The sequence below is a fragment of the Schistocerca cancellata genome, unplaced genomic scaffold (assembly GCF_023864275.1).
Source record: "Schistocerca cancellata isolate TAMUIC-IGC-003103 unplaced genomic scaffold, iqSchCanc2.1 HiC_scaffold_1143, whole genome shotgun sequence".
Lineage (NCBI taxonomy): Eukaryota > Metazoa > Arthropoda > Insecta > Orthoptera > Acrididae > Schistocerca > Schistocerca cancellata.
The window spans coordinates 726,323-741,785 of record NW_026047142.1 but is presented as its reverse complement, the minus strand read 5'-3'; the positions used below and the strand labels follow the sequence as shown (position 1 = coordinate 741,785).

General features: G+C 42.7%; 1 protein-coding gene across 1 annotated transcript in view; it reads right to left on the bottom strand.

Annotated features, from left to right (window-relative positions):
• The window catches only part of LOC126159437 (uncharacterized), a 199,733-nt gene that overhangs the window by 22,411 nt on the left and 161,859 nt on the right, over positions 1-15,463 (bottom strand). Inside the window, exon 7 of the mRNA XM_049916547.1 lies at positions 12,436-12,542. The gene's annotated coding sequence lies outside the window, so the exon portion shown is untranslated. The remainder of the gene's footprint in view (positions 1-12,435; positions 12,543-15,463) is intronic.

Sequence of the window (15,463 nt, the reverse complement as noted above, 5' to 3'; positions counted from 1 at the left end):
AGCGACTCCCCTTCATGGAATGTTTCCTTCTATTATAACTATATACACTCCTGGAAATTGAAATAAGAACACCGTGAATTCATTGTCCCAGGAAGGGGAAACTTTATTGACACATTCCTGGGGTCAGATACATCACATGATCACACTGACAGAACCACAGGCACATAGACACAGGCAACAGAGCATGCACAATGTCGGCACTAGTACAGTGTATATCCACCTTTCGCAGCAATGCAGGCTGCTATTCTCCCATGGAGACGATCGTAGAGATGCTGGATGTAGTCCTGTGGAACGGCTTGCCATGCCATTTCCACCTGGCGCCTCAGTTGGACCAGCGTTCGTGCTGGACGAGCAGACCGCGTGAGACGATGCTTCATCCAGTCCCAAACATGCTCAATGGGGGACAGATCCGGAGATCTTGCTGGCCAGGGTAGTTGACTTACACCTTCTAGAGCACGTTGGGTGGCACGGGATACATGCGGACGTGCATTGTCCTGTTGGAACAGCAAGTTCCCTTGCCGGTCTAGGAATGGTAGAACGATGGGTTCGATGACGGTTTGGATGTACCGTGCTCTATTCAGTGCCCCCTTGACGATCACCAGTGGTGTACGGCCAGTGTAGGAGATCGGTCCCCACACCATGATGCCGGGTGTTGGCCCTGTGTGCCTCGGTCGTATGCAGTCCTGATTGTGGCGCTCACCTGCACGGCGCCAAACACACATACGACCATCATTGGCACCAAGGCAGAAGCGACTCTCATCGCTGAAGACGACACGTCTCCATTCGTCCCTCCATTCACGCCTGTCGCGACACCACTGGAGGCGGGCTGCACGATGTTGGGGCGTGAGCGGAAGACGGCCTAACGGTGTGCGGGACCGTAGCCCAGCTTCATGGAGACGGTTGCGAATGGTCCTCGCCGATACCCCAGGAGCAACAGTGTCCCTAATTTGCTGGGAAGTGGCGGTGCGGTCCCCTACGGCACTGCGTAGGATCCTACAGTTTTGGCGTGCATCCGTGCGTCGCTGCGGTCCAGTCCCAGGTCGACGGGCACGTGCATCTTCCGCCGACCACTGGCGACAACATCGATGTACTGTGGAGACCTCACGCCCCACGTGTTGAGCAACTCGGCGGTACGTCCAGCCGGCCTCCCGCATGCCCACTTTACGCCCTCGCTCAAAGTCCGTCAACTGCACATACGGTTCACGTCCACGCTGTCGCGGCATGCTGCCAGTGTTAAAGACTGCGATGGAGCTCCGTATGCCACGGCAAACTGACTGACACTGACGGCGGTGGTGCACAAAGGCTGCGCAGCTAGCGCCATTCGACGGCCAACACCGCGGTTCCTGGTGTGTCCGCTGTGGCGTGCGTGTGATCATTGCTTGTACAGCCCTCTCGCAGTGTCCGGAGCAAGTATGGTGGGTCTGACACACCGGTGTCAATGCGTTCTTTTTTCCATTTCCAGGAGTGTATATATATATATATATATATATATATATATATATATATATATATATATATATATATATATATATATATATATATATATATATATATATATATATATATATATATATATATATTTAAAAAGAAAGATGATGAGACTTACCAAACAAAAGCGCTGGCAGGTCGATAGACACACAAACAAACACAAACATACACACAAAATCAAGCCTTAGGGGGAGTCTTTCCGCTCCCGGGACTGGAATGACTCCTTACCCTCTCCCTTAAAACCCACATCCTTTCGTCTTTCCCTCTCCTTCCCTCTTTCCTGATGAGGCAACAGTTTGTTGCGAAAGCTTGATTTTGTGTGTATGTTTGTGTTTGTTTGTGTGTCTATCGACCTGCCAGCGCTTTTGTTTGGTAAGTCTCATCATCTTTCTTTTTAAATATATTTTTCCCACGTGGAACGTTTCCCTCTATTATATTCATATATATATATATATATATATATATATATATATATATATATATATAATAGAAGGAAACATTCCACGAAGGAATAAAATATATTTAAAAACAAAGATGATGTGACTTACCAAATGAAAGTGCTGGCAGGTCGACAGACACACAAACAAACACAAACATACACACAAAATTCAAGCTTTCGCAACCAACGGTTGCCTCGTCAGGAAAGAGGGAAGGAGAAGGAAAGACAAAAGGATATGGGTTTTAAGGGAGAGGGTAAGGAGTCATTCCAATCCCGGGAGCGGAAAGACTTACCTTAGGGGGAAAAAAGGACAGGTATACACTCGCACACACACACATATCCATAACCTGCCAGCACTACATATATATATATATATATATATATATATATATATATATATATATATATATATATATATATATATATATGCAGCCAGAGATGGGAACTTTAAGAGTGAGGCCTTTGGGGGTGATGCCAAATGTCAGACAAGCCTGAGAAAATAAAATATGGGAGTGTAATCTGGCTAGGGTGAAGGCATGTTTGCGGAGGGAATGTAAATAAAACTTAATGGGGTCATTGTGGAGGTGTTGTGAGGGTGACATGGTACTAGAAGGTGGAAAGTGGAACACGAGGCTGAAATGAAAATGAAAATATATATAAAAATATACGGGGAGAGATAAAGGTAAAACTAGAAAGCAAATGGAGATCTGGTGTGAAAAAAGACGAAAAAGGGTTGGTTAGAGCTGGGCTATGTTGATCCTGTGGTGAACTTGTGTAGGTAGATAATGATGTGCATAAAGGTTAGGTGGTTGTGTTGCCGCCAAAACACGTTAAAGGGTGGAGAAATACGGGAAAATTTCGAAAAAACTACGTGAGGATGTATTAAAAGGGTTGTTTGGTGGTGGCAGATTATGGAAATGAAGCTAACAATTGTCTGATGAAGAAATAATGACGTTAAAACCTGTGGGAAGCGGCTAAAAATGATCGATGATGTGAGAAAAACGGAAATGGAAATAAAGCAAAAGATATTAAAACTAGCCGAAAAGGTTGTTTAATAGCTGAAAGGAACTGTTTGTGAACTGGAAACGGTGGATTTTATAGCAGCGGTAGTGTTGAAAGCAGGGAAAAAAAATTTTTTTTGGTTATGGTTTGGAAGTGGGTTACGTATTATTACGTATTATTGAGTATATATCGGCGGGATAAAATTGTATACTGGATTACGGTAAAAAAGGAGAAGGTGAATAGAAAGTAAAACTGCTGGCAAAAACAGAAGGAGGAAATAAGATGACAGAAAAGACTACGAAATGTAACAGTGACAATAACAATAACAATAACAAACGTGATTGTTGGGTTCAAATTAATGATATGAATATAATAGAGGGAAACATTCCACGTGGGAAAAATATATTTAAAAAGAAAGATGATGAGACTTACCAAACAAAAGCGCTGGCAGGTCGATAGACACACAAACAAACACAAACATACACACAAAATTCTAGCTTTCGCAACCAACGGTTGCCTCGTCAGGAAAGAGGGAAGGAGAAGGAAAGACAAAAGGATATGGGTTTTAAGGGAGAGGGTAAGGAGTCATTCCAATCCCGGGAGCGGAAAGACTTACCTTAGGGGGAAAAAAGGACAGGTATACACTCGCACACACACACATATCCATCCACACATACACAGACACAAGCAGACATTTGTAAAGGCAAAGAGTTTGGGCAGAGATGTCAGTCGGGACGGAAGTACAGAGGCAAAGATGATGTTGAAAGACAGGTGAGGTATGAGCGGCGGCAGATTGAAATTAGAAATTAGCGGAGATTGAGGCCTGGCGGATAGCGAGAAGAGAGGATATGCTGAAGGGCAAGTTCCCATCTCCGGAGTTCTGACAGGTTGGTGTTAGTGGGAAGTATCCAGATAACCCGGATGGTGTAACACTGTGCCAAGATGTGCTGGCCGTGCACCAAGGCATGTTTAGCCACAGGGTGATCCTCATTACCAACAAACACTGTCTGCCTGTGTCCATTCATGCGAATGGACAGTTTGTTGCTGGTCATTCCCACATAGAACGCTTCACAGTGTAGGCAGGTCAGTTGGTAAATCACGTGGGTGCTTTCACACGTGGCTCTGCCTTTGATCGTGTACACCTTCCGGGTTACAGGACTGGAATAGGTGGTGGTGGGAGGGTGCATGGGACAGGTTTTACACCGGGGGCGGTTACAGGGGTAGGAGCCAGAGGGTAGGGAAGGTGGTTTGGGGATTTCATAGGGATGAACTAAGAGGTTACGAAGGTTAGGTGGACGGCGGAAAGACACTCTTGGTGGAGTGGGGAGGATTTCATGAAGGATGGATCTCATTTCAGGGCAGGATTTGAGGAAGTCGTATCCCTGCTGGAGAGCCACATTCAGAATCTGATCCAGTCCCGGAAAGTATCCTGTCACAAGTGGGGCACTTTTGGGGTTCTTCTGTGGAAGGTTCCGGGTTTGAGGAGATGAGGAAGTGGCTCTGGTTATTTGCTTCTGTACCAGGTCGGGAGGGTAGTTACGGGATGCAAAAGCTGTTTTCAGGTTGTTGGTGTAATGGTTCAAGGATTCCGGACTGGAGCAGATTCGTTTGCCACGAAGACCTAGGCTGTAGGGAAGGGACCGTTTGATGTGGAATGGGTGGCAGCTGTCATAATGGAGGTACTGCAGCATGCCACCCTCCACCTTAAAAAACTATCCAATCTCCTGGTTTCCCACCTCCGGAAAGGCAACTCACTCACCCTTCACAACCATTCCAGCAAACCTCAACCTCCTCTCATTGCACACAAACCTAGTCTCTCCCATCTACTCAATCTCCCACTTCCAGCTCCACTCCCTCCAAAACCTCAAAATTCCAATCAACACAATCTGGAACCACAACACCCCAACTCAGTAGTTAACCTCTCCTCCAAACCTCTCTCCCAATCCGAAACCTCTGTCCTATCCAAAGGCCTCACCTTCAGCCCCACTCCCAGATTTAACCAAACAGCCCTTGTCAAAGATTTACTGTCCTACACCCGTACTCTCTGCTGGAAATATCACTTTGCCACGAAGAAAAATGATCCTAATCCTACTCCTAATGATCCAACTCCCCAAGATACTATCCAAATTGAACCATGCCTGGAACAGTTCCGTCCTCCGTCACAGCGGGACCCACCTCCTCTTCCTCAAAATCACCCTCTCCAAACCTTCCAGGAATTTCTGACTTCCAGCCTTGCCTCTCAATCCTTCTTAAAAAACCTTAATCCTACTCCCAACATCACCACTGCTGAAGCTCAGGCTATCCGTGATCTGAAGGCTGACCAATCCATCGTCATTCTTCCGGCAGACAAGGGTTCCACGACTGTGGTACTTGATCGTCGGGAGTACGTGGCTGAGGGACTGCGTCAGCTTTCAGACAACACTACTTACAAAGTTTGCCATGGTAATCCCATTCCTGATGTCCAGGCGGAGCTTCAAGGAATCCTCAGAACCTTAGGCCCCCTACAAATCCTATCACCTGACTCCATCAACCTCCTGACCCCACCAACACCCCGCACCCCTACCTTCTACCTTCTTCCCAAAATTCACAAACGCAATCATCCCGGCCGTCCCATTGTAGCTGGTTACCAAGCCCCCACAGAACGCATCTCTGCCTACGTAGATCAACACCTTCAACCCATTACATGCAGTCTCCCATCCTTCATCAAAGACACCAACCACTTTCTCAAACGCCTGGAATCCCTACCCAGTCTGTTACCCCCGGAAACCATCCTTGTAACCATTGATGCCACTTCCTTATACACAAATATTCCGCATGTCCAGGGCCTCGCTGCGATGGAGCACTTCCTTTCACGCCGATCACCTGCCGCCCTACCTAAAACCTCTTTCCGCATTACCTTAGCCAGCTTCATCCTGACCCACAACTTCTTCACTTTTGAAGGCCAGACATACCAACAATTAAAGGGAACAGCCATGGGTACCAGGATGGCCCCCTCGTACGCCAACCTATTCATGGGTCGCTTAGAGGATGCCTTCTTGGTTACCCAGGCCTGCCAACCCAAAGTTTGGTACAGATTTATTGATGACATTTTCATGATCTGGACTCACAATGAAGAAGATCTCCAGAATTTCCTCTCCAACCTCAATTCCTTTGGTTCCATCAGATTCACCTGATCCTACTCTAAATCCCATGCCACTTTCCTTGACGTTGACCTCCACCTGTCCAATGGCCAGCTTCACACGTCCGTCCACATCAAACCCACCAACAAGCAACAGTACCTCCATTATGACAGCTGCCACCCATTCCACATCAAACGGTCCCTTCCCTACAGCCTAGGTCTTCGTGGAAAACGAATCTGCTCCAGTCCGGAATCCTTGAACCATTACACCAACAACCTGAAAACAGCTTTTGCATCCCGTAACTACCCTCCCGACCTGGTACAGAAGCAAATAACCAGAGCCACTTCCTCATCTCCTCAAACCCGGAACCTTCCACAGAAGAATCCCAAAAGTGCCCCACTTGTGACAGGATACTTTCCGGGACTGGATCAGATTCTGAATGTGGCTCTCCAGCAGGGATACGACTTCCTCAAATCCTGCCCTGAAATGAGATCCATCCTTCATGAAATCCTCCCCACTCCACCAAGAGTGTCTTTCCGCCGTCCACCCAACCTTCGTAACCTCTTAGTTCATCCCTATGAAATCCCCAAACCACCTTCCCTACCCTCTGGCTCCTACCCCTGTAACCGCCCCCGGTGTAAAACCTGTCCCATGCACCCTCCCACCACCACCTATTCCAGTCCTGTAACCCGGAAGGTGTACACGATCAAAGGCAGAGCCACGTGTGAAAGCACCCACGTGATTTACCAACTGACCTGCCTACACTGTGAAGCGTTCTATGTGGGAATGACCAGCAACAAACTGTCCATTCGCATGAATGGACACAGGCAGACAGTGTTTGTTGGTAATGAGGATCACCCTGTGGCTAAACATGCCTTGGTGCACGGCCAGCACATCTTGGCACAGTTTTACACCGTCTGGGTTATCTGGATACTTCCCACTAACACCAACCTGTCAGAACTCCGGAGATGGGAACTTGCCCTTCAGCATATCCTCTCTTCTCGCTATCCGCCAGGCCTCAATCTCCGCTAATTTCTAATTTCAATCTGCCGCCGCTCATACCTCACCTGTCTTTCAACATCATCTTTGCCTCTGTACTTCCGTCCCGACTGACATCTCTGCCCAAACTCTTTGCCTTTACAAATGTCTGCTTGTGTCTGTGTATGTGTGGATGGATATGTGTGTGTGTGCGAGTGTATACCTGTCCTTTTTTCCCCCTAAGGTAAGTCTTTCCGCTCCCGGGATTGGAATGACTCCTTACCCTCTCCCTTAAAACCCATATCCTTTTGTCTTTCCTTCTCCTTCCCTCTTTCCTGACGAGGCAACCGTTGGTTGCAAAAGCTAGAATTTTGTGTGTATGTTTGGTTTGTTTGTGTGTCTATCGACCTGCCAGCGCTTTTGTTTGGTAAGTCTCATCATCTTTTGATCCGTCCAGTTTTTCCTTTTGTTTTTTTTTTTTTTTTTTTTTTTTTTTTTTTTTTTTTTTTTTTTTGTTTCTGTAATGTATCCCTCTTGCCTTTTAAACCTTTGATTGAATGCCCTGTTTATTTTTCGTTTCTTCTTTAAGCTGTAATGTACATATGTAACTTTTACTACTGTATAGAGTACTTTTGTAAGTCTTTTTGTCTTTACTTTTCCTTTTGTTCTTCTTGCTGTAGGCCTTAAAGGCCCGATAAGGCAATAAATGATGATGATGATGATGAAGTCTCATCATCTTTCTTTTTAAATATATTTTTTCCACGTGGAATGTTTCCCTCTATTATATATATATATATATATATATATATATATATATATATATATATATGGTTATAATAGAAGGAAACATTCCACGTAGGAAAAATATACCTAAAACAAAGATGATGTGACTTACCAAATGAAAGTGCTGGCAGGTCGATAGACACACAAATAAACACAAACATACACACAAAACTCTAGCTTTCGCAACCAACGGTTGCCTCGTCAGGAAAGAGGGAAGGAGAAGGAAAGACAAAAGGATATGGGTTTTAAGGGAGAGGGTAAGGAGTCATTCCAATCCCGGGAGCGGAAAGACTTACCTTAGGGGGAAAAAAGGACAGGTATACACTCGCGCACACACACACATATCCATCCACACATACAAGACACAAGCAGACATTTGTAAAGGCAAAGAGTTTTCTCTTTTGCCTTTACAAATGTCTGCTTGTGTCTTGTATGTGTGGATGGATATGTGTGTGTGTGCGCGAGTGTATACCTGTCCTTTTTTCCCCCTAAGGTAAGTCTTTCCGCTCCCGGGATTGGAATGACTCCTTACCCTCTCCCTTAAAACCCATATCCTTTTGTCTTTCCTTCTCCTTCCCTCTTTCCTGACGAGGCAACCGTTGGTTGCGAAAGCTAGAGTTTTGTGTGTATGTTTGTGTTTATTTGTGTGTCTATCGACCTGCCAGCGCTTTTGTTGGGTAAGTCTCATCATCTTTCTTTTTAAATATATATATATATATATATATATATGTATATATACATTTAACGAAAAAGTTGGAGTGTCTAATGTTCAACAACATGGACCACCGAATTATGCAAAGGGTAAAATCATGTGATCATTAAAAGTCAGAAGTGATAAACACAACCATTTGAAGGCCAATGTAGACAATAAAACCTAAGTAAGTACTAGAAATTGTGGCCTTGGACAATTTTGATCCACTATCCAAGATAATGGGAGATTTTGTTCCTATATTTGTGGCAGTAGATCTATTTTCCAAATATATTAAATTGTATCCAATAAGGAAGGCTATGTCAAACAACTGAACCACATCCTTCACCAGGGCTTTGATTATCTATCATCATTCCCTGATATGAGGGAGATCCTACCAGAGATATTGCCCACACCTCCTAAAGGGGCTTTCCATCGCTGACCCAACCTCCACAACATCCTAGTCCATCCCTATGCCACTCCAATCCCGACCCCTTGCCACAAGAATCGTATCCTTCTGGAAGACCCAGGCGCAAAACCTGTCCAATCCCCACTTACCCAGATTTCCTATTCCAGTCCTGTCACAGGTTTATCCTATCTCACCAGGGGCTGGGCCACCTGTGAAAGCAGCCACATCATTTGCCAACTCTGCTGCTATCACTGCTCAGCCTTTTATACTGGTATGACTACCAATCAGCTGTCTACCAGGATCAATGGCCACCATCAAATTGTGGCCAAGAGTAAAGCAGACTACCCTGTCACACAACATGCAGCTGGACATAACACGCTTGGTTTCAATGGCTGCTTCACTACCCAAGCCATCTGGATCCTTCACTCCACCACAAGCTTTTCTGATAAGCGTAGACGAGAATTATCCTTACACCACTTTATCTGCTCCCCTTAATTATTCCAGCCTCAACCTATGGTAACATACTGTCCCCACACCCTTCACCCAATAGTTTCCATCTTGCAGACCTCTGCCAACGCATCTGCCTGTCTTTCCCTGCCCCTCTCCTTTTTTGTTCATGTTTTCCCAATTCCCTGCCCCCACAACTTCCTGATGTTGCACCTGTTAGCAGTCTAGTCATTGCACACTCCACCAGACATGGTTTGTCTCTCCCTCACCCATACACTACTACCCCTTCCCCTTCACTGACCCCTCCAGACTTCTGCTTGCATCTCATGTGATAGTTGCATTCTGGTCCGAGATACTGAAGTTGCCAGTCGTATGTGCATGAAGTGTGCCTGCTTGTGCATGTGAATGGTGAAGGCTGTGGCTGAAAGCTTTGTGTAAGTGGCTTTTAACTGTGCCTGTCTGCAACTTGATGCATTTTCTTTACAGTAAGTGGCAATCTCTCTTTTCCTACATTTTTCATATTTAATTATAACAGTTAGTGGAAAGAATTATCTGAAGTTAAAATCAATTCAGAGCAGTTTCAGTCAACAGTAGTACTGCACTGCTAACAAGTGTGTTAAGAATATTAAAATTTCAGTTAACTTTTCCATCACACATCTGAGTTTGCATAGAAATGAAATTTCATTCACGCAGGTAGCTTTTAAATCATACAAGTCAGTAAAGTCATTTAAAGTTTCCTACAATCAACCCAAGTTTGAAACATGCAAAACGGCACAATAACCCTGAAAAAGTGGTTTGGTGTGGGGCAGCAGAGGGCTGAAGTGGACTGCGGTAGGTGTCATGGGGTTGTTTATAGGCCCCCAGTCAACATACAATACAATATAACACAATACATTACAATACAAGGTAGGAGGTGCTACTGTGTACAAAAAGTAGGGCAGTATTCTCCCCATGTTTGAACCCACAAGCAAAGCTGTGCTTCAATGAAAAGTTTGATTTGCGATTTATTTTGTGATTTATCCAAATTAAGTATTTTCTGTAGGAGCACATGACAAAAAAAATTATTATTTAGTAACTGTGTTAGATAAAGTGTGAATATTATGAGTAGTATTTCGCTAATGCTCAACTGAGTGAAGTGACAGCAAAATACATTGTAGAACTCATGAAGCTGGGCCTGGTTTTTATGAACGAGTGCCGCATGACTGACCATAACAGCAAAAAATCACCAAATGTGCAGGTGTAGCAATAGTGTGTGGATGCTAATTTTAACAAAGTTACCACAGTAAAATTTCAAATATTCACTAAATTTTGTCAATTCTAACAATAAACAAAGTCAACTTATGAGGTTAGGGGTGAAGAGAGCCAGTTGTACTTGACATTACAGGAACTGTAATTAAATAAACATAACTTATATTGTAGACGGAAGTGACACCAATATAACAACACACAAGCAACGTAAGTTGGGTTTGTCATTCAGGGTACAACTCTACACCTCAAATTTAATTATATTACCAAATAATTTTTGTACCATTGCAAGGTGACAGTAATATCTATTGCACTTCCACTGAATTATCACATTAACGGTTTTTTGGATGGTGTTGGGTTGTTGGTCTTTTCTTCAGCCAGGTGAGGGGAGTTCAGGTTCCTGCAGATGGCACACCCAGAATGATGAGAGGGGATAGCCTAACATCCCCATGGTTTAATTTACTTGCAGAACTAACAGAATTTGACATCAAAAGTGTAAAAATGCCCGGTTATGCTGACTACCTCACCACTGTGAAACTGGATGTAAACAATACAATTTTTTACAAGGTTCAAGGTTCAAAATATGACAGGCAATCTTTGACATACAGTTTCTGCATTCTGTGTTCTGTAATTAGGGCAGCACACTTCAAGGATCGAGAAGAGTGGTCATTTCTGCAACTGTCAGAGAAAGTTGACAGCACACATGATGAGTTTTTGTGGAGTGGCCAATCAGTCTCATACGTACACTGAGAGGACACATGCCCAAAAGCATTGGCAGTTACAGCTTCGCACTGGGGGTGGGAAATACAGCTTCACATCACAGCAGTAAACCATGTTTGTGGTCTTCTCTGGAAGATAATCCTCCTCAAAAGTGAGGAAAAGAGCTCAGTGGCAACCCCGTTATCAGGCAGGCCTTCACATATTCAACACATTAAATGGATCCCATGCTTCTCCAAGTGTTCACATAATTCTTTGCAATGTGAAGTTTTGGTGAAAAATTATACCTTGTAATATGTTTAGGCTCTTGTGGAATATTACACTAGCAGGCACATCACCAAGTATTTTTTACAAGAACTAAAGCCCATGACTACGTAGGATTCATTGTTTTAATTAAGATTTGTAATTTACTATAAAGGAAGAGATTTCACCAAATAGATTTTCAATATTCACTGAAGAGAACACTGGTTTAGTATGGAGAGAAGATCCTCCATCTGTTGGGGTGCAAATCGGGAATTGAGAGGAGTAAGTTTCTGTAAGCCACTCATTTTTGTTTTGTTCCCACAATGTGTCATATCCAATGCATGTTTAATGTTCATGATCCAGTCACTCTACAGAATATTTATCACAATATGATGTGCAACACTTTAAAGGTGGTTTATGATTTTTATATGAATTCATAATTGGGCAACAAATTTTCACTCTTGATGGCACTCCATCTACTTTCTGCTCACACAACTTTCAACAAAATTCTAGGGAAATGAAAATGTGTAATAGACTAAACTTTGAAATACTGTTAAAACATTCACTGGAATGGATAAGTACAAATGATATTCCTTACCTCCTGCAATGGTTATTACATTAATAAAAAGCTGTAAAACCCATTCTGTATTTCATTACCTGTTATACGACCAATATTCGAACCATCATCAAGTGTGTGAAAATCTTTATATATGAAAGTAATTAAAAAACAACATTAAAAACAGAAGGTATAATCAAAACTAATAGTAATAATATTATTTGTTTTGCTCAACACAAATATGATTCCATAATTTACATGAGAAATATCTGAGTCTGGCATAGTTTCAAGGGGAATAAAATGAAATAAGAGCGTACTTACAGGCAAAGCATTAGAGCCTTGATCATTACATAGTTTCTCTGGTACATTGCTATTTTTCTCTTTGCTGTTATCTGCCACATGGTTTATGACTGATGAAGGAGCCTCACCTACACAAAGTACATTATGTATAAGCACATACATACAATAGTTTAACCATGAACATAAACAGATGAAACAAGTTATATTAACATGGTCAAATGTTTTAAGTTCTTTCTTTTAACATTTGAATTGTTCATTCGTGAGTCAATGCTTTGTAATGGAATCTACAGTTGTGAAACATGAAACATAGTATTTTGCTGCTGTGAGCCAATAAATTGATATGAGTCTCAAAATCTTCTGTGTAAGAATTAGTACTTTAAGAAATTTCCTTCGGCATTTGGAGGTTGTGAGAGTACAGAACTGAGAAGAATCAAATGCAACTTTCATGATACTGTAATTGAAAACTAAAGAAAAATGTTATTTATATGTACGAGAGTCACTCCAAAAGAAATGTACACTATTTTTTTTAAATCCATCTTTTATTCAACATGTTTGAAAGTTTTAAAGTGTGTAAATACATCTTTTAGGATCAATATTTTCATTTCTCCACATAATTTCCATCTCTCTCAACTGCCTTATGCCATTTTGGAACCAGTGCCTGTATACCCGCACGGTAAAATTATGGACCAACCTGTTGAAGCCAATGTTTGGCAGTGTGCACAAGGGAGTCATCATCTTCAAACCTTGTTCCACGAAGAGAGTCCTTCAGTTTCCCAAAGAGATGATAGTCACATGGAGCCAAGTCAGGACTGTAAGACGGGTGTTTCAGTATTGTCCATCCGAGTTTTTTGATCACTTCCATGGTTTTTTGACTGACATGTGGCCATGCATTGTCATGCAACAGCAAAACATCCTGCTTTTGCCGATGTGGTCGAACATGACTCAGGCGAGATTGAAGTTTCTTCAGTGTTGTCACATATGCATCAGAATTTATGGTGGTTCCACTTGGCATGATGCCCACAAGCAAGAGTCCTTCAGAATCGAAAAACACCATAGCCATAACTTTTCCAGCAGGAGATAAGGTTTGGAATTTTTTTTTCTTGAGTGAATTTGCATGATGCCACTCCATTGATTGCCTCTTCACCTCTGGTGAAAAATGATGACGCCATGTTTCATCACCTGTCACAATTCTTCCAAGAAATTCATCTCCACCATTCTTGAACTGTCCAAAACTTTGCTGTATACCGTTTATCTTGTTTCTTTGTGAGCCACTGTCAACATCCTGGGAACCCACCTGGCACAAACCTTTTTTAACGCCAACATTTTCAGTATTCTGCAAACACTTCCTTCCCCTATCCCAATGTAGCGTGACAATTCGTTCACTGTGATGGATCTGTCAGCAGTCACCAATTCATTAACTCTCTGCTCATTGTCTGGAGTGTATGCAGTACAAGGCCGCCTGCTGCTGCGAGGACAATCCTCAATACTGCCATGCCCACTTTCATCACGTAACCTGCTTGCCTGTACTGCGATCGACAGCAGCATCTCCATACACCTTTTTCAACCTCTTGTGGATATTTCCCACTGTCTCATTTTCACAGCACAGGAATTCTATGACAGCATGTTGCTTCTGACGAATGTCAAGTGTAGCAGCCATCTTGAAGACATGCTGTGACGGCACCACTCACGGAAAGAGGTTGAACTAAGTTTGAAAAAAAATGGGAAGGATGTATCTACACACTGTAAAACTTTCACACATGCAGAATGAAAACTGTATTTTTACAAAAATAGTGTGCATTTCTTTGGAGTGACCCTCGTAGATTATAATCTTCATACAATGCCAGAAAAATAATGCAACAGCCTGAGGAACTAGCAGAAGGGAGTAATCAGCATACACTGAAGGATTGTAGTGTTTATGATTAATTTGACATGCACTTTGGAAGTCAGATGGTGCTCAAGATGTTTGTCTTTGTACCCTCTGTTTTGACTCTGTAGGCACCAATTGTGCTGATTAAGGTGAATTGTGTCTGAAACATTCATTCTAGTGTACAATCACACCCCAGCAATGAGTACATACTCCTGTTAAACACCTTCAGCCATTTGCACAGAGTGAAACTGTGGCCCTGGAGGAGGAGGCTGGATGGACGTATTGGCTGGTTGCTGTACTTAACAGCGCCCTGTGGAAAATTCCCATACCTGTAGGCCAGGTTCAGGACATTCACACAGTACAGACATAAGTCAAAATTGACAAACTGTGCGAGCAGTGAAGGCCGAACAAACATCATCCAGGGGTGAAATCCAGGCAAAGGACCATTGGAAACCATCTGCTCACAGCAGGATTAAGATTGTAAGTGATGTGAATTTAAGTGGTGTTTATGAAATGAGTGGAGCCCTGATCTATGTCCAGAAGGCTAAAAGAGCCACACACAAATGGAAATGCTATCTGACATTAAAATCAAAGTAAAAGATTGAGTCGCCACCAACTCTAGCCACACAACAAGCAAGAGGTTCGACTGAGTTGAAAAATTTATTAATTTTGTCATAAAAAACTCATAAAAGAACATTCATTGTAATGTTGCTCATAAAAAAGTGGTATGTAATTATTAATATGATACAGGGATTGTTCACATGGAACAAATATTAAAATAAAGTAAAAAGTGTGTGAACATTGTGAATAGGAGCAGCTTGCAGCAACATTCATGAAAACAATATCTATTCTAAAAAATTTGTTTTAAATACAAAGGGAACACTTATTATTGGACCTGTGTGCATTGAAATGCTATGGTGGGCTGACAAGGAAACTACAAGGTAAATGGCATAGGTAAAGGAGATGTAACATTGGTACACTGGACTTTAAACAAAATTGTTTTTTTTTTCTTAAAACATTGATAGAAGACATCTATATAACTGCTGTTGCCTGGTAACCATGTACGATTGCTTGTGAAATGCTATACGATTCACAACAGAATCTCTTAATTTAGAATGATGGTCTTAATAAGAGGGGGACGGGAAAGGTTTAATACTCACATTCAGACCCACATTCACTCAA